We start from the raw sequence: 27,096 nt of genomic DNA, 5'->3' as shown, positions 1-27,096 counted from the left end.
GTGACATTTTGGTCTTTTCCAAGACTAGGACGGGAAAAAGAAAAGCTTTGGCCATTAAAATGACAGATTTCCCAAGCAGGCAGTTAGAACAATGAAAAGCAAGGCATGTTTCATAACAACTCACATACAAATAAACACTTTGCCTCAAAAACTGATGACTACAGAAACCAATGTGTGGACATTTTTTCCAAATTGGAGTATGTGCTGCAAGGAGAGCAACACCATTGACCTCAGGAAACTTTGAGGTGGAGCAAGGTTGTCAGCAGGATCATACCAGTAAAGTACTGTAGAGGAGCTGAAGCCTTATCTCACATCTTCCCCACCTTATATAATCTCCTGGGTTGTGCCTACAGTCAGACCTAGATAATTTCCAGATTAACATCCTCCTCAGAATTTAGAATGAATCTCAGAATCGTTTGGGTTGGAAGGGACCTTAAAGATCATCTTGTTCCACTCCCCTGCCATGGGCAGGGACACCTTTCTCTATCCCAGGTTGCTCCAAGTCTTGTTCAGCCTGGCCTTGGACACTTCCAGGGATCCAGGGACAGCCACAGCTCCTCTGGGCACCCTGTGCCAGGGCCTCACCACCCTCACAGGGAAAAATTTATTCCTTAAACTTCATAAATTTCTGGAAAATGTGGTTATTTTATTCTTCTGCTACAATTTCTTCCTTTCCTTATGATGTTTCCTGGCTGGTTGGCCTATGGGTTTTGTAATGATATTTGTAAGGAAGCACTTTATAAGTACTTACTTCTCTGTCTTATTGAATGAATTTGAGAATTTGGGGTTTGCTCTGAAGAATAAATGAGTATTTTAAACTAACCAGGGCAGAACTTCAGTAGTTACACATGGCAGAATTCAGAGATACTTGCCTAGACATCAGGTGGAAAAAAAACCCCACGGCCTTACCTCTTCAAACATTTAAAATATTTGAAATTTTCTAACTATTTTGCTTTTGAGATGAGGAAGATGCAAACATCCAACAATGTCCTCTTACCTCTGCCACTCTGAGCGGGTTGTTTAGGGCTCAGTGATGAGGGCACCAGGCCCTGTGTGACCCTTTGCAGTGACAATGCAGAAGCAATGTCACAGTTTCTTTGCCACAGCTTCTAACACAGCTGGTGCTGGCTGCAGAGCTCTCCCTTCCCCACTCTGACTTTGCTATGATGATGAAATACCACCAGGACTTATCCAGCTGGATCCCATAAGATTTCTTTGCTGCCTACTCTGCCAACATTCTGACAAGCTGGGCTAGGAAGAAAAGGCCATATCCTGGATGGATATTTCTTCTTCAAATGTCATTATGGTTCATTTGCTTCTGCTGTAACCTTGTGGGGTGGTCACAGGTGAAGTGACAACAGGGCAGAATTGGAGCATTGCAGGAGGAAGTGGCTTTTAAATCTTTTCAAACAATCACAATTTCATAGTGCTCAGCCTGTAAGACAGACTGGGTGAGGAAGCAGAAGACTGTGCTTGCTTTATAAAAGAGAAAATAAAATATTTATGAGATCTTCTTTCTCTCTTCTCCATTCTTAGCATCATGGGAGGCTTAGTCTGGATTTCTGACATCCTCACAATTTGGGATGTTCAGATCAGGAATTTTTATTCACTGTAGCAGAAGCCTTCCATTCTCTACTCAGGAAGTTCTTCCACGGCTCCAAGGTTACAGCAACCTTTGCAGCCAATTTCTGAGGTGTGTTCTGATCCAGGCACACTGCAGAAATGCCATCACAAACCAGTTTAAAGGCATTCTGGTAATGTGATTAAGGCACAGTAAGTGGGTGGCTGTTACATTGATTTTTCTTCAACCATTTCAATTTCAAGGAACACATGAAAGAGAATGCTTATTTTGTTGTTGCTGTTGTTTATTTTTATGGCTCTCTGTACTACATAAACTCAAAGGAATGAAAATGTGCTGTATACTTTTCTCATGCTCAAATCTATCCAAATCCCAGAGGATGTTTAAAAGAAGAGTTCAAAAATTGGAGGAGGGGATCTGTTGTTTCTCAACTATTTCCTCATCTCATATGCTCAAAGACATAACCTGATGTGAATTTGTGGCACATTTCAATTTGGGAACTCTTACTCATCAGGATTTATCATTGCAGCTCAGCTTCTGCCTGTGCCTCCTCAGGAAGACTGTAATTTTTTTTCATTGCAAATGAATTGCCTGGGATAAATACCTGACTCTTAGTTTGTAGGCAGGGAAGGTCAATAACAACCTTTATAGAATCTCTCCATAAAAGGTGACAATAAATAACAGTTTAAGCTCTAATCTATATTAACAGACTACCTTTATTTATTGTTTGACTTGTGCAGAGACAAAGACAGGTAATCCAAAAGGAGCAGTCACAACAGCAGGTAATGACCTTCTTTTACAAGAAGGAGCAAAACCCATTTCACTTCAGCATCATGCACGGGGCTATTTTGCAAAGAAACACTGTGTGTTAGTTGTTGAAACTTTTTCATGCATTCCCAGAAACAAACTACACTATTCTGAATATTTTCTTCTCTGTGCAGTAAATAAAGTCTTTCATGTTGACAATGCTAATATTATATTTTAAAAGATATTTGCGTTTGTGTTTTTTGTCATTTTTTATTGCATTTTATAAATCCCAGAGCAAAGACCCACTAAGCTCACTCTGAGAAGGCTTCATTGCTTGGGATAGCATCCTGCAGTGACACAGGTGATCAGGTGGGATTTCAGTGGGGCTGAAATCTGTGGGGACCTTATTCCAACCAGAATCGAGGATAGGAGTTTGGAGTACAAGTCAGGAAGGTTAATTTTAAGTGGCTTTTTAAAATGGAATTATTTCATATGAATGATTTTCAAGGGTGAATATTCATAATGGAAAGTAATCTTAATATATTTTAGTCCAACTAGAGCATTAAACTATTAGATACTCATGGAAAAGATGGGAATGGGGAGCAAGAAGATAATTTGTAATTCTGGGATATAACAAAGCCACTATGACAGTTGGCGGTAGAATAAGAAATTACTAGCAAACATTATTTTTAAGTTAAGCATATGCTGTATTTTATCTAATAAATATTTTCTAATATATGAAAAAAATTCATATAATTAAGTTGTTTTTTTCTTACTTTTATTTTCAGTGATGCACAAGACAGGTAGCTGGAAAATGCTCTTCAACCTTAAATCATGTACCTGGAAATAAGAAGCTAATTTTTAGTTACAGGAAAATATCTGCTGACTATTTAATTTGTTCTTAAATTACATCCTCTTGGTTCAAGAACACCTTAAATGATTGTTCAATTCATTTTTTAGTCTCTTTTTTCACTAAGTGAAAGAATTGATTTCTAGATGATTTTAAAAGATTTTTTTCTTCTTCCTCTTCCTACATTATGAAGTCGTTTGCAACATCAAATGACAAAAATCTCTCACATGAAGAAACTGAGGTGGCAGGTGAAGGATTATTAGAGCTGTAATTATGTGAGAGAGGTTTTTGAAAGCACTGAGTGCAAATATAAATTCTAGGACAGTTTGTCTTGCCTTAGTGTAGGAAATATGAAAAGGAAGCCGAACAGTTACAAGAACGGAAGATTTTAATTTTCTTTTCAATTACTGAAGGAGTTTGATACCAGCTCTGTAAATTTACAGAGCATGTTTTTTCAATTTCTACTGATTAATAAGCAATTGCAACAGATCTGCTCAGTACTGTGGGAAAGGTCAGTGGCAATTTTTGAAAAGAAGGCCTTGGAAACACATTGGTCTTCCAAAACAGAGTCATCCAAAAGTGCCAGTCTTGTTTTCCTCTATTTTTGGCTTTGCAATTCAGCTTTCTGATTCTGCCATTTTCATTATGTGCAGTATTGTGTGGATCCATTCTATTAAATTCTGTTACTTGGAACAATAAGGCAGAGCATGATTCAAATCCTGAATTAAATGCAAACATACCAGCAGAAAAATGGATTTAGTGGTATGACAGGATTTGCAATATAAAGATATTGCATTAAAGTTTAATTAAATAAAAGAATATTGTAAGGACTGCCATTGAAGCTATCATTGTATCTGTGACTAATTAATGTGAGAACAGTGTGAAGATCACACACTGGTGCCTTTGGAAGCAACATATAATATATATTTTTGTTCAGTTTTGGACAAATGGTCACTGTCTGCAGAAATCAGATGTCCTTTTTTCAGGATCAGCAATGTTGGTTTTGATACCACAGGGATATAACGTTGTGATTGGAATTGTGAAGACTTTCTCCTGAACAGATTTATTGCAGGACAATTGCATTATTTCTTTGAACTTCAAAACAGAAGAAGAGCAGATTTCAAATCATATCAGCAGCCAGATAAGTACAATCTTAATTGCAATATCGATATGGAACAATTTTAAAGCTTTATGGCTCTACAGTCTTTTGTGCTAACATGTGGATCACAGTAACACACAAAGGAGTTGGGCTGCAAACCCAGAAAATATTCCTACATTTCTGTTCAGTAATGATTCTTAGTTGCAGGGAAAAAAAAAAAGAGGTTGCTATTTTTCTATTCTTTTAATGGGGTAAGGGCTTTTGTTTTTGTTTTGTTTTGTTTGTTTTTTTGTGAGAAATACTACTTTGTACATTCACAAGGGTATTAAAATAATTAATTGATGCTTAGAAATATGGAAAACCATTGTGATTTCTTTCTATTGCAAGTAGATAAATCCCATAGATACAGAAAATGTGCCCCTGTGGAAACAAGTGTCTCATTTTCATTACACCAAACAACTTTCTCGACAACTTGACAATATTTGCTGAACAAAATGTTGGCAATAGAATCCTTTAAAAGGCATTTTATAAGGCTACACAATTCCAACTATTTACTTTTCTTAAGTGAAGTATTTGTAGCAAATAGGAAGTAAGGGACCAGGAGGGAAATGTTTCTTCTCTATGAATCCCTTGATTTCATGGCTGATGAAGGGAAGTGAGTGCAGGCAGATTTGAGTTCTGTGCCAGCACACAAACAGCACCTGACTCCATTTGTCCCAGCCATATGAGAACTGGAGACAAAAATATAATTGCTCAACATTTTCAGAATCTATAACAACAGGTCATGACTAAATTCTGCTCTCCTCTCATTTAACTCAAGGAGAGCAACATACTTGGATTTAAGTGCAAATTCAAACCTTTGAATTTAGCTTGTCTTCTAAGTAATTGTGGCAAATGTATTTTCTTTAATGATTCTTCTCAAGTAGAAATAGATACTGAAATCAAAACTGACTCATGGGGTCCTAGGGAAGGCAAGATTCTGCTTAGAACATTTTAAAATCAATTTGAAAATTTCCTAAATATCAGTGACATTTCCAAAAGTGCTGAAGAATACTGATGTCAGATATAAAAGTAACTAACTTGTTTTTAGCTCATCTGTCTTTCAAAGATATTCATCTGAAACTTTGGATAAATTTGCAGCCCCTAAGATAGACAAAATACTGATAACTGTCAAGGATTAGGTAATGCAAAACTAGGCATGATTTTCTTTGAAGGTCATTAAAATTTTTATGTTGCAGATAAATAACATGACCCATTTTTTTTTTTGAAATTAATTATAATATTTAACATGTTTAGCATGCACCACTAGAAAAGATCATCTGATCTTTGAGATTCTCTTGTAGCACAAGAAATATTAATAATGCTGATCCTAAAAAGAAATAGTTTCAAAAATGACACAATTGAAATTTGGAAATAAATATGCTCAGGTTTCCACTTACATGCTGCAGTATTTTCTAATCACATAATAGTGTCACTTCTGCACACAACAAGCCATCAACTACTTTTATTTTGACCTGAGCCTTCACACAAAGTATTAATTTACTTTGCAGCACAATGGAACCAGTTCTGCTGTCACCACAGAGAGCTGCTGTGCACTGCATCAGAAAGAGAGATGACAGAAATTCCAGCAGCAGCAGAATTTAAATGTCTCCCCTGCAATTTTGTTCAGTAGCATCTTTGTACATCTGACACGTGAAATATGTCTTTAGCTTTTGAGACAACAAATGACATTTGGTTTTGCTAAGAAGGTTTAGCAAGGGAAAGGCTCATTCAAAAATGTCATTTGTGTTACTACAGAGGTGTCCTCTGAAAATGAGCCTAAATATGTATGGAATATTTTAATACTTAGAAATTTTTTTTGAAAATGCCATCAAGAAATTCAAGTTTTTTCCTTCTGGAAATGCAGGCAATTGCTTTGACCTAGTTTTATGCATTTATTTCTTCACTATTTTTTTACCCCAGCCCTCTCAATTCAGTGGACTTGGAAAATGCTAAAACATGAACTGATCTCTGGGAAGACAATGAAGAGCACAGCAAAACCTGAGCACATTTCTATCCCATTTCATAGAGCACTAAGTTGAGTGCATTTTGAACTTCCAGAAGTTAAACATCCTGTGGCATAGGAGAACATATTTAAATTTCAAAGACCAGTTTTGCTGAATTAAAAATAAAATCATAGTTGCTTGGAAAGACTAAAAAGTATAATTTTTTCATTTATCAATGTGATAATAAGATTTCCTTAAAACCAGATGAACTTCAAATGTCCTTATCATTAGCATGCTGGTATTTTCCAGTATTTGTATTTGCTGGCAACCTTTTTGTCCTTCCAGGAGAGAACACTTGTACTTATTTACACAAAATAAAGACAGCTTCACTTTGTAATTTCAGTATTTTGGGCAAGCAGTAATATACCAGTCTTCTAGCCAGTCTTAGCAGGAAATAGTCCTAGTGTTGATCACAATGAGATGACTCGTGGTTTCAGCTCATTTTGAGAAGTTTAGTAAACATGTTATCACTAGCACAGGGCTGATGTAATGTTTATAAGTTCAGTCTGTCCTGTTTTGCCATTGTTGGTGATATTCTTGTTACCAAAACAGCCTAAAAGTCTTTTCTTCATCATAACCTTCTGAAGGTCACATACAGATGATGTTTCATAATGATTTAATATTTGAAACACATTTTTAAAGAGAAATCCCCCATGTTGTTGAAACACCTCCCTGAATTTAAAACCTTAATTCTTACTTATAATAAAGCTTGAAAAATTTGATACTGCAGAAAGCTTTTAACTCATCATCTGATCTGTATGTAAGTAAAATCCATTTTGTCTAAATAATGAATAGGTCAAGTCATGTGGTGGATTATCTATATGGCTGCAAATGTTTACTTAACATTATGGTTAGATGAGTATCTATATTTGTTAGCATAAGGATCAATACATGTCCTTTGGGACACGTGAGCTAAGGCTGACATAACTACAGAGGAAAAACTTTATGTATAAATTAGAAGGAAAAACTCTGCAGCCAGGATAATCTGTTTTGTTAAGTTTCTGAAAAGGCATCAGGTTTGTTAATACTCTTTTTACACTCAACACATTTTCCATTTCAAACTGTCTTAAGAGTGATTAAATTGTGACTATGATCATGTCACACACACTTTTCTCAATTTAATTTCTAGGCTTGTAGCCTGTCAGTTTAAATGAGCTCAGTGTAATCCTGACACTCCAGGCTGCAGTGATTCCATCACCTCTGTGCTGACAGTGGGATCTCTGCTCATGTGTCACCATCTGGGACCTCACTAGAAATGCTATAGTGGAAAATGAGCCCAGCTCCTCAATCCTTTAGCTGAGCTGTGTATCCCTTCTAGCAGTGTTCCTTTAATCCCTCTTCACCTCAAGTAAGAAGTTATAACTGAATGCACACATCAGGAAGATCTGATGGATAGGGAAGTACAACTTTTAGTAATTTTCAGAATAAACCAACACTTCCAAATTTCTCAGCATTATACATGTGTAAAATATTTATGATATGGAAACTCACCACTGCTCTCATGCCTCAGTGCAGCAGGGATGAGTAAGAACTCATAGGGCAAGTTCTGTTTCCAAGATCTCAGCAATTTCTTTAATTACCTCCATAGACAGAAACCTCTTTCCAAGACAGACTTTATTGGATTGTGCAAATGTCTTTGTTTTATTTCCTATCTTTTGCCTGTGGTTAAGGCCCTCAGGAACTTCCTTCAATACTTCACTAGGAAGGTGCCCATGAGAATTTCAGGGAGAGCATCCAACACCTTTTATTTGCTATGTACACCATCTTTTATCATTTTTGCCTCAGCTGCTTCAAAAGTTGGGGTTCCAGGTCTATGTCTAAAGCAACAGAACTCAGCTGTGTGTCTGATATCTGAAAGGGTCACTGAAACTGCCACTTCAGAAGCACCAAATATGCAGTAAGAGAATGAAATCAAGTAAACAAAAAGCTCCATTGTTAAGAAACAGAAATGGAGATGACAAATTGCATAACTTATTATTATTAATTATACTTATCTAAGTATTACTGTACCAGCATAAAATACCTTATCTTAAACAAAGCCATAAAAACAGTTGCATAAGAAATTTCAGTAATGCAATACTGGCTGCTTTCAAGCCTACCATATCTACAGACATTTCTAACAATTAGATCACCCAATTATGAGACAAGCCCTGATAATCTGCTAAAGTCATATTACATTTTTTTTTCAGTTGCATATATCTCTTCTTAACTAGTGCTGAAAATAGAATTTTGCTTTCACAGAATCAATGTATAATATTTCTGCAAAAAACATATTTGGCTCTGTTAAAATCAAATCCCTTTTTGTTTTCTCTTATCAAATTCTGTGACAGAAACAACTGGTTATTAGTTAATAATGGAATAATGTTAATGCTGCACATTATTTGTTTCCTATTCTGATAGGTTTCTCTAGTTTGGACATAAAAATGCAAGCATAAAAAGAGATTTTAGATCCACACTCCACAGTCCAATGGTGAATATACAAGTTTTTGATTAAATTGTACTTTTGTGAGAATTTTTTAATAATTACATTTTGCCTCTCATCTGTTCAGTCTCAGCTCAGGAAAAAGGGTGTCCTGACAATGACTATGTGCCCATTCTGAACCAGCAGTGTTACTGAAGGTAATTTCCTGCTTCCTCACAGTTTGGTACCGACCCAGACCAACCTTGTTTAGCCTGAAATCAGACAGTGCTGGAGTTCAGGGTCATATGGCTTCAAGCAAAATGAATGGACCGAGTCATTAAGCTGAATGTTTTGTGTAATTTCAGTTTAAAAAGAAGTGCAGTTTAAAATAAGTTCAGTTTAAAAATAAGTGAAACAGCCCAGTTTGCAGATGCTGAGTTCACAGCTGCTGCTTTTGTTTATTGATGCATAGTCCTACAGCACACAAAAACTTGAGGTTTCCTGTCTTAAGACTGCAATGTACTGGTTCAGGGAAGTAAGATACAGGTGAGGTTAGAATAGAAGAGCTGAAATATATCACACAAATAAACAGACACTCTCCAGCTCCTCCTAATTCTGCCTAGGCTCATGCCAGACATGTTTCACCAGGATATCAGCAGATACTGAAATTCAGTGTGCTTGAGCAATGTTCCCATTGAATGTTAACTTGTCAATAAAGGGGAACCATGAACTTCCTATGAACTTCTGAAAACCGATAAAGCTGGTATAAAAAGTGCCCAAGCCTCAACTGCACCTCTACAACAGCTTTTGCACGTGGGGTGTCTCAGCAAGTTTTCCCTTGGTGTCCACAGAAAATCTGCAAAGTGTTGCTCTACACTGCTGCAGAGGTTATAGGAAAAATGCCAGCAGGAGTACACTTGGCTTACAAAGTCACACATCAACCTGTGTGCGCACACACTGCCTCAAAGAAATCTCTGGAGAACTGAGCTGCCACTGAGATATAAAATATAGAACAGATATTTTTAAAAATGCCTGCTTGTTACCTGTTACAATCATGTTCCTAGTTCAGAGAGTCCCCACAGAAATTTTGCTTATTTCTTCATGGAAAGGGCTGTTGAGCCCATCCACAGGCTGCCCAGGGCAGTGGTGGAGTCCCCCTTAATGGAGGGATATGCCAGACATGGGATGTGGCACTTGGGAACATGATATAGTGGTGTCCTTTGGCAGTGCTGGGTTAATGGCTGGACTAGTGATCTTGGAGGTCTTTTCCAACACAAAGTATTCTATGATTCTTTTTATCTATTACTCCTTTAAAAAAACAGACCTTTAAAAAGGGAATATACAAAAGCAACATCACAGCAGAGATGGGTAGCAGCTGAAAACAATTCTCTATTCAGTATTTATTTTACTATAGTTATGCACCAGTATCCTAAGGCACAAGGACATATCTTAATACTTTCAATTTGCTGGTCTCTCTAAGAAGTTTGGAACAACACAAGTGAAAAGATTCTTCCAACCTAGTGAGCAAAAGTTGAAAGGCAGGAAAGCTGCTGAAGTCACATGGCCTTGAGGAACAAGGCAAAGCTATTCTGCATTAGGGGAAGGAAAGAGGTTGAACTCAGTTAAGTTTTTGCCACAAAAAAAAAAAAAATTGTGAAAAACAACAGTGTCAGTAAACAGGATTAATTTTCAGAAAGAAGCTTATGCTTTTTGTTCCAGCAGACCTGCTCTTAAAACTATTTTAAAATATGTTATTCCATATTTGAAATCAAACTCAGTCAAGCTCTTGAGGTCTTTTGGGTTTGGTTTTCTGTGGGGCTTTTCCCTTCCTGAAAGCCCTATCAAGGCTGACCTATAGGAAACAAGCATTTGATCATTTAAAAGCAAATGTTCAGCTTTCCATCAGATAATCAGTGAAAAAGGGAGTTCTTTATGGCAGTCAGTTATAAACACTTCTAGTTCATTTTTTACTTAGATTTTTTCTTATATGTAGTGATTTTTATTCATTCCATGTACCTATTTTTATAGAAGGAACACAAAAATACCTGAAAATCCGTTTAAAGAAGTATAGTATGGGGGGCCTGGAAATTTTGCATACAAAAAGACAGGCCAAGGAGTATTTATATCTACTCTTGAAAAAAAATAAATACATGGGCCATTGTCTATTGTTCAGGAGTTTTAGAAGGTCCTAGAAAAGGGCATTGGTTTCCTTTTTGTGTGATATTAAGAATACATATTTCTTCTATATTTAGTAACACTATTCCCTGCAATGGGGATGGCTTTGAGACTCATTGGCATTAGTCAGTCTGTGGATATTTGCTCAGTGGAATACAATTCCCAGTTTCTAGTCAAGGCAGGCAGACTGGAGATCACTTCAGGAGCCCACAGCTCCTGTTTGAGCAGCTGGAATGGGAAGTTGTGGTGCAAAGGGAGCACTGACTGTGGCACTGCTGTGCCAGGTGCCAGTCCTTCCCTTGCTGCCAGCCAGGAGCCCTCTGCCAGCCCTGGCACCAGTGGGACAGAAGCCTCACCAGCCACCAGCTCTGGAGCCACTCCAGACAGCACAGCTGGGGCTTGAAAGGGACCTTTGAGCACAGGCAGCAAAAATTATAAAACAACATAAAAAAATGGAAACCTTTGCCTCTGGCCCAGGCAGTAGAAACTCTGTTAAACTTTCTAGAACCAGAAATCACTCCCAGCACACCTCTGCCTCTCCAGGATCCCCTTGGAATAGCACAGGCATGGGGGAGCAGGAGGAGAGAGATGGCTAAAATGTCTTCTTGTATCCTGTCAATCTAAGCCTTACAGTGGCACAACACCACATGGGGCCTAAGGAGCTCCTTCTTCTTTTGTTCCAGTCTGTTTGTCTCTGATGAACACACTGTACTTTAAATGGATTCCCAGAACAATGAATAAAAAATGAGCAATTAGGCAACCTACTTCAGCAAACCTTATTCCCACCATTGTCCATCTGGTCTCATGCTAAACAATTCATTGAAGAGGGACTCTTGCACACAGCCACTCCAGTAACTTTCCTTTTTGATGTTACCTCCCTCCCCAGCTATCAGAGGCAATTTCTGTCAGTCTCCCTCCTCTGTGCTTATACTTTGCATGTCCTTCACAGCACTTGTTCTAACCACCTGCATTCCTACCTTGCCTACATAGACACATTTACTTCTCTTAAAGCAAACATTTCAAATGAGACTCTGCAGATGGAAGAAATCACGAGGCAGCCAGAGCTCTGCAGTACAGGTTGGATCAGTCACTGTGTACTCACCACTCTGGAGCAGCAGGACCATGACTGTGTCATGCAAGACAGCTGGTCAATACCAGAGCACAGGAAACAGGATTCTTACCATTCTGCAAATTAAATCTCTGTTCAAATCTAAAAGGAACAATGTTTGTAAGAAAGCAATCCTATTTCTACTCCAAACCACTGGCTCTTCTGCACATGATCCTCTAAATCTGTGGAGGGTTGATAAATTAGGTCATTTGCAAGGACCTGCATGGCCAGTTCCTTTTGGAACATCCAAAACATGAAGATGGCTTTCAAATGCTCATGTCTAAACTATTTATTTCCATAAGAAACAAATTTTCATTAAAATGTCATTTTCCTCCAGTAACCACATAAAACTCCCCAAGTGTGTTACATACCCTCAAGAGGGCAGCATGGTATTTCAAAATTCACCTTACAAAAGGAATAATGCCTTAGCATAAGAGCAGGCTCTAATGAGACCATGGAATTAATGTTGCTGTAAATATTAATTATAAAAAAAAATAGGCAAAAAAGAAGGAAAGTCTATGGCGGGGCCATGTGCTCACCTGTCCATGGCTACTGTTCATGTAGCACCACAGGGATTACAGAAGCAGCTGATGCAAAACTGCAGTTTCCATGCCAGTTCTTGCTTAACCAGTACCAACTGTGAGCAATCTATTCAAAATTGTGGTGGCATTGTGTATAGGGCAAGGAACAGCCAAGCTCTGTTGTAATGAAATTTGTGCCTGCGAGTAGTAATAGTGTTATTACTCTAATAGTATATTAGTACTAATATTAAACTAATAACACTATTCATGCTTTCCAATGGTACAGAGAAATTAAAGATTAAAGAAACACTGACTACAAGGTGATCACATGAGTAGGGTTGATTTTCATGGCCTTGCATCATTTTGTCCTTCCTCAAAAGTATTGTTTCATCACAGAAGACTTTTTTCCCTCTCTCCTTATATAAAAATTCCAGTGAGGATCTATCATTCAGCAATTTATATCTTCTGATTCTTGTGTCAACATTATCAGTTAGGCCTTACACTGCTTCTGTTTTGTTTAATTAAATATGTTTCCATCTTTCATGCTATGAAAAAAAATCTTCCAGATCCTTGATTGTTTTAGTAAAAATTCTCTCTGCCTGTTCCCATGTAAATCTTTCCTGAGCAAGATAATAACTTCATTCCAGGTGAACAATCCCTGTCACTGTCCTTAATACTTCTTCAAGTGTTCTTCAAGTATTTCCACTGGAAATACATCATGTCACAATATGTTCTTTTTCAAGCACTGATGACTTTGGGATGGCAATGGTAGCATGTATTTGGAAGACTTGGAGAAGGAACAAACTTGGGAGTTAGCTGCAGGTACAGGTTGAGATTCTGCCACCACTGTGCAGCAAGCCAAGACAAACAAGATTCTATCTCCCATACCTCATTTTAGAGTGGTGATAATATCTACTATTCTACTATCTAACTGGAACCACAGCTCTAAAACTATATAGAAATATAATACCATACATCTTAATAGGATACTTTTCAGCTCACTGAAGTAGTGCCTCTGCTGTAATTCCCTCTGTAACGTCCAAGGTCAGCTAAGTGCTCTGATACTGGTATACCTCTGCATAACCCACAGCACATCATGTATTAGGAGAATTTCTTTACTCAGTTGAATTTTCCAAAACAAAACTTCTCTCATTCCAGAAAAATGCTTACTTCAATTATTCCTTAAATTGGTGTGATTAATTTAATCATAAATCGGTGTGCTAAGAAGAAAATTTCTAACAGCACTTCTACAACTGCTGCTACTTAACACACTTCTACCATCCAAATGTAGAACATTGGAAAATAAAAATTAATTTCTTTCTGATTATCTTCAGGGTTGTTTTTGTTGTTATTTTTGGGTTTGTTTCTGAGAAAGCATTTGACCTGAAACATGAAGGATTACTCCTGTCATCAGTCAAGTGCCCAGTGATTGCACAACATCTGCAGCATTTCTCTTATGGTCAGGATATTACACATGATATCCACCCCAAATGTATCAAACCTTCCCAGGTTATTTGTGCTCAGCACAGTGTGTTTTGAGCCTGCAGGGAATTATCTATGGCTGGCTGAAGCCAACCCTGATGGGGGCCATTGAGATGGCATCAAACCCCTGCAGTGCTGGCTCAGCAGGAGCTGGGCTAGTGCTGAACTCCTCCCAGGCAGCAGTGCCCTCTCCTGTGTGCACCCTGGGGTGAACTGGGTTTGTGCCCTGCCAGCCTGAGTCCTGCTACAGACAGGATTCTGTTTGTGATTTGGGGGAGACAGGCAGTGCTGCAGGGGAACAGGAGATGACACCACACTCATTTGCCTTGTGCTCACATCTAGCGATCAATTTTCCCTCCCCCTGAGAACGTGAAATAACACCCTGTGAAACAACACAACATCCACAGTATCTGACATTGCACAGCATCCTAAACAGGGAACATTTCATCCAGTCCTTGGCCAAGGAGCTTGGTGAGGCTGGATAACAATTCCAGTTATATGGAAGAGAGAGCTTCAGAAAACACAGAATGTGAGAAAGGACCCAAGGTGAAAGACATTCTATCTCGTGCATGTGGTGCAGTTCAGCAGCTAACACAGTTAATAAAAAGGAAATTGCAGTAACAAGTTCCTTTCTCCTGTTCCTTGCTCACCAGACTGTTGGCAGGCTCGTTCAATCTCTCAGAATGTATCACTGCATCTTCTCTAAGTAGGAATTTGTCCTCCTCTCCTTAAGTTTTTTGGGGGAAGTTGTTGTAAGACTTCTGCATTTCAAATACTAATCCAATTAGATACTCTGAATTTTATAAGGTTTTTACTCATTAAATGAGTGACTTGATGAGAAATTAAGCAAACACTAAAAAGCTTTCAAAATGAATCACCCTAGAGCTGAAAAAATATAAAAGATACCTTATATAAAAAAGGATCAATATTTTCATGACTGACCTATACAAGTGGGTTCTGTAGTTACATAATTTCTAGGAATTTATAGGTAGCCCTTCTACACACCTGGATCACTGATTCATTCTGGTATTGTTTAATGTTCCTGCTTTTTGTAATGTATGAACTGTGCAGATGCAACCTACAACCTTGCTGACATTTAGCTGATTCCTCTCAGATTCTGATTCAGAGATCAGTTTCCTTGCAGGGAAGGATGAGCACACTCTCATCTATGGATTAATTCTCACAGCTTTTTTATCTAGTTGAGAAAGGAAAAGAGAAAAAGTGACAGACTGTGACTCTTCAGAATAAATCCCTAACTCAGAGCTGCCACACTAGAACAGCTCTTCTGATATGGCTCCGTGCAGGTGGGAAAACTGCAGCTGGAAAAGGTTCTTTTGTTCTAGCTGACCTCTGTGTTTCATTGTCCCAGGTACACAGCATTATTCAGTTACACAAAGCAGGTACAAATTGTGCTATTTGAATATGTGGAGTTGTGTTATTGTAGTGAAAAACCACGAGGGGGGCATTACTCAGTACTGTGCACTGCCATAATTTATCCTGTTGAGAAGGTGCACACCATGAGCTTAGTCCTGCACTTCTCTCACTCCCCAAACTCCTCCTGAGTCAGATTCATCGTGCAACCCTTTTTTGTTTTGCCACTTGCCAGGTGGCAAAGCTTAAAACTGTATCTTCTGGAAAGAAATGGCAGGAAGATCAGGCTCTAGTCATGTTTCCCTCCATCCCCAACACACGTGATGTGCTGAGGCTACTATTTCCTGACTGGAGAAATGCTCAGCCTTCCCAGCTGCTGAATGCAAAGTTCCTTCTCAGTATGCTGTTCCAAACCAGCCCTGGAAGTCGAGCAAAGCCAAAGCAGCCCCTTGTTTTCATGCTTCAATCCAAGTGCCTGGACTCTACGCCCACCTGCCCCCTCTTATTCCCATCCCCAAGTTCTGCATGACTGGATTCTTCCCTTTCTTGGCAGTTTGCAGGTTTTACACTGCATTATTAATTACCTTGAGAAAAATCAAAGGATTTTCACTGGAAAACATGAAGTAAGTATGCCAGCAACAAGAGAAAAAAAAAATATATATATGTATATATATATATATATATATCTCCTGATCTGAGAGCTCAGCTAAGAAATTTAGTGGTTCCTACTGACTTCTGTTAAAGTCTTCTTGGTATTATTATTGGATAAAATTAACTCAAACAGAAGGCTTCTATATGATGAAAAAGATCTCATCTGGAGTGTGAAAGAGATAATAAATGGTTTTTGCACTCTGTCCTCCAAATACTGAAAGGAACATGTCAGCCCAAAACACTTCAACTGGGAGAACACATTGGAAAAGGAGATGGAGAAAAGTAGCTCTGAAAGAAAGATCATAGGGTAAAATAATACAGATTAACAAAAATTCTGTAGGAGTCCTGTTTCTTAACATGTGTTAAGATTTCTATCATCACTGATGTTAATAATTGACATGAAGTACAGTGGGAGTTAGATAACAGCAGGAACGTTCAGGCCAGGACTCATTTCATTTTCCAGTGTGTGAGGTACTGGGTAATGGGGGAATGCACAATCATGTCAGAGATGATCTTGTTTCACTGAATTACACCTGAAGGAATTTTATTCTGTCTAGAAAGAGATTGCTGCTTGTGTCGTGCAACAGGATGTGTTCTTCAGAGAAGCAAAAAGAAAAGGAAGTTAATTTTGTGTTCATGAAAGTGAGGAATTAATAGCAAAGCCTTAAGTCAGATATAAGCTGCATGGGTATTGTGCAAGCCTCATCACACAGCACTGCCATCTCACCCCAATTTATGATCTGGAACACAGCAACTTTTACAGCTTTTAGCTGGAACTGCAAGTTGTACCAAAGCATACAATGATTTTATAAATACAAGGGAAAGAGGTAAAAGTTCCAAATTTGCTTGGCTCTTTCACCTAGCTCAAGTATAAGCTAGACACATTCTGATGACACACTGCACCTCCAGACTCTGCAGGTCACACTGCTGGTATTGGAGTTCAGGATTTAAATACAGTCACCCCACATTCTATGAACTAAGAATGTATATGGAGGCCAGGATGCACTTTCTAGTGTAAGCAATTAAAAATAAATGAGTAGGATCAACTTAAGCATAGACATGACCTGTGTGATCATGTGGGCAGGCTATATTTTAATTTTCACCATCATATCTGATACGAGTCCTCACACAGTGCCAGAAAATCTCAGCCCATGAGGTCAGTGTCCTCTGAGTGCAGCTTTCCAGCCCCCAGAATTCACCACAGAGAAGGAAATCAGACTTTTGCTTATCTTTACACTGCCAGAGTCCCTACTTTTTAGTTCATACCACCAAAAGCCAGCTCAAACCAGAGGTGAATCTACTTCATGATACAACAAAGGGCTATCACTGTTATTTGTCCTGTATGTTCTTATCTCACAGCCTGCAATTATTCACCACCCTGGAAATCAAACACTAAGCTATTTGTACATTCTCTTTGAAAATACATTTCAATTTCCTTTTACTTGAACTGCCCTGTCCTTTTCCACACCTGCTGAGTGCATCAATCTGCACAGCACACCCTGGATATACCTGAAGAGTCTGATGACTCACACTAGACAGAGAGAACATTATCACTATAGAGAGAACACAAGACTCAAGAGTGTGATGCAATTGTATACAGAGGGATGTGTGTTCATTAGCAAATAACTGCCAGAATAAAAAACTCTAGTTTTGCTTGGTGAAGATAGTTGCAGTATGTTGTGACTGAAGACCAGGTTCTGTTCTCAGAAACATAAAGTTCTCTTCAGTGCATGACAATGCCAGCTACATGAGCACCCAAGTCTGTATTAAACATCAAAATCCTGTGCAGGAAAACTGTAACTCTAATTCCATCTGTTTGATATATAGAAACATTTTCTTGATGCATGTTAGTTAAGCCTTTATGAAATCTAAGTTTATACTGTTCTAAGCTGTTGAAATCTATCTTTTTCTCTTCTGTCTGGAGGGATTTTGTACTTTGCAGAGAAGACAGTTGGGAGAGGCTGATTTTATGGGAACAGCAGGGCACATGGACTGGTCTCCTATCTAACATTTATAGGGAAGGTTTCCTTGGTTTCAGCACAGCTCATGGGTACAGTTGAAGGTACAGCTTATTTCTCTGTACTGTCATTCAGCTTAGAGTACTTGGCTTTAGAACAAATATTTTAGAATCCCAAAGCCATCCTTGTCCTAAATCTGTAACCTGCAGGGATAGCTGCCTTACCTCCCTCAGGTTTTGTATCTGTTGGTTTTACTCCTGAATGTTTTGATGGGTTTGTATCTATTGTTCTTACTTCTGAAATATTTTTGCCACTCCATGAGGTGTTTTCACCATGAATGAATAATTTTGCAAATATTCAAACAGATGGCTCTGAAAATTGCAAGGCTTCAATGTGTGTGAAGAACAGCCACATTATTGCTTCACATAGTCTCTGCTCATTTGTTCAAAATAATCTAATTCTTACATAAGCAATAAAAAAACCCCTTGAGTAACTGGAAATCCTGAAAGAAATACTCCAATCACTGCACATACTGAAGCTGATTCAGTGAAATTCTTGTCATAGATCACACTCATGTCCAGTCTGAGTTATCTTTCACTCTCAAGTGAAAATAAGGTTAAAAATAAATTTATCTATTGTATTTCAATTGTATCTTTTTTGTGAGTGAGCTACAAAAGCACACATTTAGAGCCTTACTTTTATGCATTACTTGTATTAATTTGTTGTGGAACAGCACTTCTGAATTAATAGCTGTCTGAGCCCTGAGTCTGCTGAACCTGTGTTATGAAGGAAGGAAAATGAACCAATACTTTATTCAAAGTTTTCCTGGCAGTTTGTCTGTTCTGATGATTTAACTGTTATTTACACTGAAACCAACATGCAAGAAGATTGCAGCCTATGACTCCCAAGGGAGCAGCTATGGAATTTCTGCATTCTGCAGAATGTTATGGGTTGGCAACCTCTCCTGTGTGCTACACAGATCACTTCAATCCCCTGTGTTTATCCTATAAACAAGAAAGTGCTCTACACTGGTGTGCTAAAGAAAGCAGCTGAAATCCAAAGCGGCTCAGTCCTGTTTGAGCTGTCCCCAGACACACTCCCCACCACGCGGGTTTGTTTTCCATTGATTTGTTAATGAAAGCTGGCAGCAAATGCTACACTTCTACTGAGCATATTAATCATTGGAAGAAAACAGTATTTCTTCAGCTTTGGCAATTCCTGTACTCCACATAAATAAGGCCTCCTGCTTCCCTGTTAACCCTGTGCACAATGTAGGATCCCCTAAAGCATTTTGCTTTCTTTGCAGTGGTGGAGTTCTGCTCTAAGCCTGGGTGCCTGGTGTGGAGTCAATTAAGATCTGAAAACATCCATGTGGCTCCTGATTCAGAATTCCACTTGTGCAAGAAGCACAAACACTGCATGACCGGTGCTTGGATTATTTTGAGAAAAAAGAATGCAATGCTGGTGCAGCTGCTCATTTTCCCAGAACAGAGGAAGAGCAACTTCAGCTTAACACAACAGGTTTGTGTCATTCACAGCTAACCTCCAGCTCCCACTGTGTGTGCTGAGTGCCTGTGAGGCACCAGGGAATACCTTGTGCCACAAATGCCCTTCACAGGCTCCAGCACAGTCACTTTTCATCTTGTTGTAGGGTAACATGGGGAGGGTCTAAGAGCAGAGACTACCAGAGGCAGCCCTCAACCAGGCCTTTTCTTCTCCTCACCCCTAATTTATGGATTTTGTTACTAATGATTCTCTTGAGGCAACTTTCTCCCTTGAGAACAAGCTACCCTGCACACACTGCCCTGAGAAAAGCTGCTTACAGCTCAATACTGGACCAGAAAGCTCCAAAAATTTAGTTCCACTGCACTACTAATCTGTGCCATGCAGCACATGGCACTCTGCTTATGGGGACTTCTCCAGAAGGGAGGATGGCACTGTTTCAGTGAGTTAATGGCTCTTAATCCAGTGGTAATAAATCATCTATCCTCTACAGCAAAGCTGCATTATTGCAGATGACAATCACAACATTTGTATTGCCATATCTCCACGTTCAAGGCTTTGACCAGGTTTACAAACATGAAGAGTAAATCAGAGAAATGCAGTTCATGCACCTGTGGAGGCATCAATCCAAGGCTGAGGGAGTAATCAAGTGCAGGCTATTTAAAAAATATTTCACTGATAAAATAACCCACTATTCACATACAGTTGCTTTATCTCCTGCGATGGAAAAAATCCCTGAGGTCGATTAAATGCAGTGGAGACATAGATGATGACTGTAATCATCCTTTTATTTCTATTATTTACACTCCAGCTGCACAGAAGGATATACCTGCTTGGTGACCAAATGAATTGTGCTGCAGAATTATGGACAATTACTGTGAACAGTTGAGCATAACAAAAGTCCTTGGTAGGGGGTCTGCATATACTAGACTACAAACAACAAAGTACCACCAAAATCTCTACAATACAGAATATTTTAGTGTCTTCAATTAGGTTTAACTTCTTTTTTTTTGCCCCTCTAAGCCTCACTTTCAAATTGCTTCCTTAAATCAGTCCTAAGAGAAATAATTTCATTGCACATCTTCATTAGTGTCTGGAATGAAATCAGTGCAAATTATAACAGGTAAATTAGTTTTACTCTGGCCTACTTGGGGGCAGTTTTATTCACATTTATTCACAATTTGATCTTTGCCCATTCAAATATAGTAGCAGAGATTATCCTGGGCTGAAAAAGGGCAGTGGGCTGTCCCAGAACAGCACTGGACAGAGCAGTGCCAGCAGGAACATTGCAGTTCCTACAGCACCTGCAGTAGGCACAAATTTCAGCTCCCCAGTTTAGACACCTTGGCAATAGAGTTCCTGACAGATGGAAAATTCAGTGCTTGTTAATGAAGTGTTTGGTCTGTATCTCTCCAGCAGACACTGCATTTTTCAGCCTGACACTGGTGTTTCTTAGCAAGAACTAGACTAATCCAGCTTGGTGTTTCCCTGAATTTGTGTGCAGTCTCCAAGTTCATTATTCTTCAAGTAGTTTTTAGTTTTTCTCTGTCCTGCAGATTCACCCTAAAGGTGTAAGTTTATTGTGAACTGTATTTATAATATGAAAGATAGTGACAGTTGAAGCCCTTAGAATTATTTCATTTTATTTCTCCTTTTGACATGAATATTTTATGATTTGTGTGACTGCAAAGAAAATATCCCAGATGGATATTGACAGAATACTGATTCTATTTCTTTTTAGTTCCTGTGGTCTCTAGCACAAGAAAATAGTTAGATTCCTTAACAATTTTTAAACTAATTTTGCCTCATTTCCCACAGAAACCAAGCTGTTCCCAGTTTACTGTACTAAAGAAATTCCTTCAAATCAGATCACCAAAAAATCTGTTAATATTTGTCTAAATTGTCAGCTAAAAAGCTCAAATATACTAGTGGAAAAGGATTAAGAATAACATTTTTTTTTAGCAATAAGCTGTTTTTCTCATCTAAATCAACAAACTGTTGCAGAGAAGAAACAGCAGATTACAAAGAAAGAAGATGGAATGGAAAAAGGAAAATAAGATGATCTGTGATGTATTCAATGACCTACCACGGCATGTTTGTGAGCCTGTGAGCACAGAAGACACACTTTACACACAGGGAACAAATAAATCCATTCTAGCCAATAGAATTTATCCTCAGTCTTTACTTCTGTAATACCAAACAACTTTGATGTTGCCTCAGCAGTAACACCCAACTTCTGAGTGACATTTAAAAGCAGTAGTGTCTTGAGCTTTCTATACCATTAACCCCCAGAAAACAAATGGAAACATCTCTCAATGTGCAACCAGAACATAGATCAGAACTATTTTTTATGCACAGGATGATACCAAAGACCTGAATTTCTGCCATTTGCACTGGCAGAACCATTCATTCTCACTTTTCCTGAACCTTTCCCCAAACATTGGTGCTGGCATTCAGAGGCTGCCTGCTACAGGTGGGTTAAGAGCAATGACTCAGCCTCTCTGCTTTAACTAAAAAAGAAATGAACTTGTAAAAACAGGGATTTTTAGTGTATCAGACAAGGTTATCCAAATAAAACACAATAGCTCTGTGATATCACTAAAGCCAATGACACCTAAATAACCACATAGAGAGGTGTGATCTGTTCTCTGCCAGTTACTCGTTAACCAATCTTCATTAATCATAAAAAATGCTTTTGCATGATTCTTGATTCTATAACTGCAATCTCCCAATCAGTGTTTTGCTCTGATGGCCTTGGTCCAGCTACTGTCCCTTCTTTTCTTGCTAAGACATTTTGCAATAGTAACTGATGAGTTGGAGGTTCCAGGCAGAGTTTACAGATGAAATCTCTTGCAGTATAATCTTGATGTTTTTGGAGTTATTTAACCTTTACGAGAAAATTTTTGACTTAACAATTAAAAAATCAAAATATCTTTTATATACTTTTCATCTGAATATTTCAGCTGTTCATTACCTGTGGGAATATATTTTATAATACTCTCTGGGGTAAATTCAAAATGAAAACAAATTTGAAACTAATTAAATATATTTCATTTGTTGCAAGGACCGACAAACAAAACCAAAAATCAAATTCTAAATAAAGCTGTTTCCCTGCTTTTCAGAGCTAATTCAAAGTCATTTACATCATACCCAGAATATACAGAAAAAAGTATTAATATTAAAAATGCAGGAATCAAAACCATTCAATGTTAGTCCTGTGACTACAGTACTATTGTATCTGCAGCCAGCATTCCAATTCTGTGCTAGGTTTCATTCCTTGCAGTCACATGATATTATTCAGAGCAAAACTCGACTTATTAATATAATTGACTCGTATCAATCCCTAATCACCTTGCATTAATGCTGTCAATGAAGTTACAGTTGTGTGGTGATTTAAATAACACTGAGGCACAGCTTTCCTTAGAGCTGTTAAGAGAACAGCTCAGCTGTGCTCCTCAAACCCAACACCTGAAGTGTAAAAGCCATGATCTTTCCCCCCAAACACTTCCCTTTGTCAAAAGCAGGAGTGTCAGAAGCTCAGCCTCCAAGTTGCTTAAATATCTTTTCTTAGGTGTCTTAGGTGACCAGACTTTCTGCTTGCTGCTCTTAACCTTGCAGATAGGCACAGATAACACAATGCTTATCTGACAAGCAGGAGGTCTGGCAAGCTGCTTTCCAGACTCAAAAACAAGCAGTCCTCTGTCAGGACACTGTGCAGCATAAAGCTGGCTTGGGCCCTCCCTGTGTCCCAGTATATCAAGGTTTAAGCTTCATTGACTCCAGTATAGTGGCTCTAATCAAGATTTTTCATGCCTCAGAGAACAGTACAGCTGCTAAACCTTCTTTAATAAGGGTATAGCTGGGGAAGCTGAACAGGAATTAGCTGAAAAGAGATGACTTACTTCTGGCCTTATTAAGCTGCAGTTTATTTTAAGTCAGGCTGCAGCATTGTTTTGCTCTAACATGAAAGAGGAATGTTGGTTGAAGTGATTTAGTCAAGTCATTGATTCAGTTCCTGTCATTTCCTGCATTTTCTCTTGCAGTATCCTTCAAATTCAGGAAGCCCAATGCACTGTGCTAAGTCTCAGGAGAAAGTCCTACATTTCCAATTTCCCATCAGGTCAAGCACATGCAGCCATCTTCCCAGGACTCAGTGGCAAAATGGTCTTTATAAAGCTTACCTTTAGATTCCATAGCTTTTCTTAATTGAATTAAATTAATTTCCTATTACCTTATTGAGCCCATGTTGCCAATGTTAACAGAGCATCCTGATAAAGAAAGCACTGGTATAAGGCAGGTCTTGCAAAAATGGACACAGCATGGAAATTCAGTGAAGTGGACTGAAGATTCTTCAACAGAATATATTTTACCTTTGCAGACCAGTATTATTGTAGTAGATAAAAAAAAAATCCCTTACTGATGATCAGTTTATCCATTTTTAAGTGGCACATGTCTGGCTGTACCATAATTCTCACAGAAACAGTCCCATAGGAAACATGATCAACATTGAGGTAACACTGAGCATGTGGGGCATGGGATGGCTCCATGAGCACCTGGAATAACCAAGCAAATAAAGAAATAAACCCTGATATTCCTCCCTCTAGTCAGGACAAGGAGAAGCCCCTGCTGAAGAACAGAGAATTTTTTCCAGAATGAGACATTTTTGTGCTGGATGGGCCACGGGACAAGACAATGCAGAGGAGACACATCCATGTGTTAAATCTTGAGGCATCTGGCTCCTGATGGAGGAGGACTGCCAAACATTTCTTTTGTTAGTTTAGAGTTGCTTGATGTTCTCAGTTTTTGACCCTTGGGTTAGGCCCCTGCCAGAGACACACTGCAGAACAGTAGCAGAATATTATTCCCTTTTTACCTTTCCTTTCCTACTTTTCCCACACAAAGACAGATAAGGGATCAAGCTAAACAGATTATTTCCTGCTGGCACCCACAGCAAAGTAAAAAATTCAAGTATTGCACAGCAAATGTGTGCTCTGATGATTCAGTAGTCTGGAGCTGAGGAACTAAGAAGAAGAGTTAGAATGTGTTGAATATATATGATAACCTACATTTCCATCTGCTTCCTGTCTCAGCTCTGAATGGCTGCTGGTCATCTCCTCTCCACTGACCTCACAGGAGGAGAAGGGATCCTGTGAAATGCATGGAAATGCAAGATGATGTGCTATTCAGCAGAATCTCAGCTCCAGGACCTGGAAGTTCATCACAACTCCTTTTTCCCAAGGCAGGATATCTCCTCATGCACCATCATCCCTATTTTCTTAGTAATTGCCTTGAAGCTTCCATTCAGGCCACAAAGTTAAAAATCTCACAAAATTTTCCTATAATGAAAGTATATAAATCTTTCACTTGCAAACTGCTCATTAAGACTATTCCCACTGTTAAGAGAATCTACAGTTGGTGAATACTGGGTCAAAAAGCTAATTCCCTTGCAGTCCTTTTACTGTCTCCTTAATGATTACTGAGAGTCCGGATATGAGAGCAAAAAGTATTTAATTCTTTATTCAACATGAAATTGTCTTGATTTATACTCTTGAAAAATTAATAAAATGCCTCTGAGACAGTCTATCTCTGCTGCCAGGCTTGCACAAAGTATCTGTTTTATCTGCTGAGCTGTGCAGAACTGTAATAGAGAATAATACTTCTGCTTTCAGTGCTGCATTTACTGTAAATTTCCATTCTTCCAGGAAGGTTCTGACAGACATATTTAGCATCTCAGATCTGACTTCAAGAGGGGAACTTAGCTATTATTTGTTCCACTAATACTTTTCAATGAAGACCTAGTAGTTGAATTTGGTGCCAGGACTGAAGACAGAGACAGGACCTTTGCAATAGGCTGGAAAAACCAACCCCTTCTGAGCTCATGATAAAGGCCACCACCCAGATGTTCCTTTTGTCCCAGGGTTCCTCTTTCCACAGATAACAGATAACAGGACTCCCATACAAAGCTTAGTTGGGTGTTGTCAGATTTATTCAATTCTGTCTGACAAACAGCATCCCAATTATTCCGTGCTTCATTACCTGTCACACGTATTTAATTAAAACTAGACCAACATCTTGGTTATTCTTGGTGATGATGGCACCGACTTCACCACTAGCCACAGACTAAATGGCTGGATCATGCCTAGGATCATTTACAAGGGTCTCAGGGAGGGAAAAAGTAGAATGTGCCTTGTTCAGGCTTTAAAACTTTATGTATTTTCTTGGCAAACCACTCATTTATTGCTTTTCTGCATCCTGTTCCCTTATGATCTTAATTTTCTCTCCTGTGAAACTCTAGTCTGTCCTACTAAAGAGAAACATTGCCAAAACATGTACATCTACACAGTTTAGGAAGGAGATTTACATCCAATGTAATATTAACCAAAACGTGGAAAGTGTTTCTAATGTTAAAATCATTGAGGAGGATTAAATGTGTGATCTTGGAGACCAGAGGTGCTGTTCAAATGTTCCAGTCCTATCATATTGATGATTGTTTTCTGCTTTAGAAACAATTCTTGTTTGCTGACTTTCAAATAACCACTGAAGAAGTTAATCAGCAGCCAGAACAAAACAGCCTCCAGAAGGCAGTGTCAGTGAAAAGGAAGTCAAGCACGGTTGCTGCACCACCTTTTATCCCCTTACCTTTATCAAGTCTAAGCCCTTAAAGCTGGAAATGCTCTTTGCAGCTCTGTCATGACACGGCTGAACTGCTGAGTTAGAATTTCCATGCACTAAAAATGTTAAACAGAGCCAAAATAAAAGAACGATTGGAAAGCAGTTAATGAGCAATGAACTTCTCTTATTTTATACAGAGCTCTTGAAAAGCTGTCCTTTCACTTGCCCACAAATCCAGATGCACACAGGCACAATGCACACAGTGGTTTAGTCTGTTTGCATGTTTGCAGATCAATACAGCACAATCTTCATGGGTGATATGAAGAAATGTCTTTGCAGACTTGCCTGTGACACACTTCAGAAGCAGCTGAAATAGGGTTCTGGTTCCCAGCAGGTTTATCTTTTATCTTTTACCTCTGACTAACACAGCAGAGAGTCTATTGCCTGCATTTTTCACAGTTGGATCTTTTAAGTGTGATTTTGGGCAGCAAAGATGTAAAGCAAATTCTTCTGCCTTTTTCATTCCTGTAAAATAAACCCACTGTCTCCTTGGAGCTTATCTGAAAACTTGAAATTGAACTAAAGAACATCTCAGAAGAAAACACAAACTGGACAATAAAATGCATATACAAAAGGCTCTGAGCTTTCTTACCCTAATTCATAATTTAAAGAAGTTGAACTGAAAAATCTTTAAACTCTTCCTCACTTACCTGGACTAATAAAAATCAACAGATGATGCAACTTTGTTTCAAGTGCACCATCAGATGAGCAAATGTTTCTCTTTCTCTGTGAAGAAGGGATTTCAGAGCTGCTCTGGGCCAGCAGCCCTCAGGGCACCTCAGCTTCCAAAGGCCTTGGTGTGTCAGGAAGGTTTCACAACATGCAGCGATCTCTAAAGAGGAAACAACAAAATATTTAATGTTTTCAATGCCTCATAACACCCCTTTTCCCAATTTGCATTCAATTTCTGTCAGCAGCTAGCACTATTTTCATT

The 27,096-nt window shown here is 38.6% G+C and overlaps 1 long non-coding RNA gene across 1 annotated transcript in view; it reads right to left on the bottom strand.

Moving 5' to 3' along the window:
* Positions 1–26,884, bottom strand: part of LOC306808832 — a 40,661-nt gene extending 13,777 nt beyond the window's left edge. The window contains exon 1 of the long non-coding RNA XR_013776113.1: positions 26,813–26,884. This is a non-coding gene — a long non-coding RNA (uncharacterized lncRNA). The remainder of the gene's footprint in view (positions 1–26,812) is intronic.
* Positions 26,885–27,096: the final 212 nt, after the last annotated feature.

This window comes from Erithacus rubecula (assembly GCF_903797595.1).
Source record: "Erithacus rubecula genome assembly, chromosome: 16".
NCBI lineage: Eukaryota > Metazoa > Chordata > Aves > Passeriformes > Muscicapidae > Erithacus > Erithacus rubecula.
Note: the sequence above shows the minus strand (reverse complement) of the source record. Positions and strands in the feature narration are given on the sequence as shown.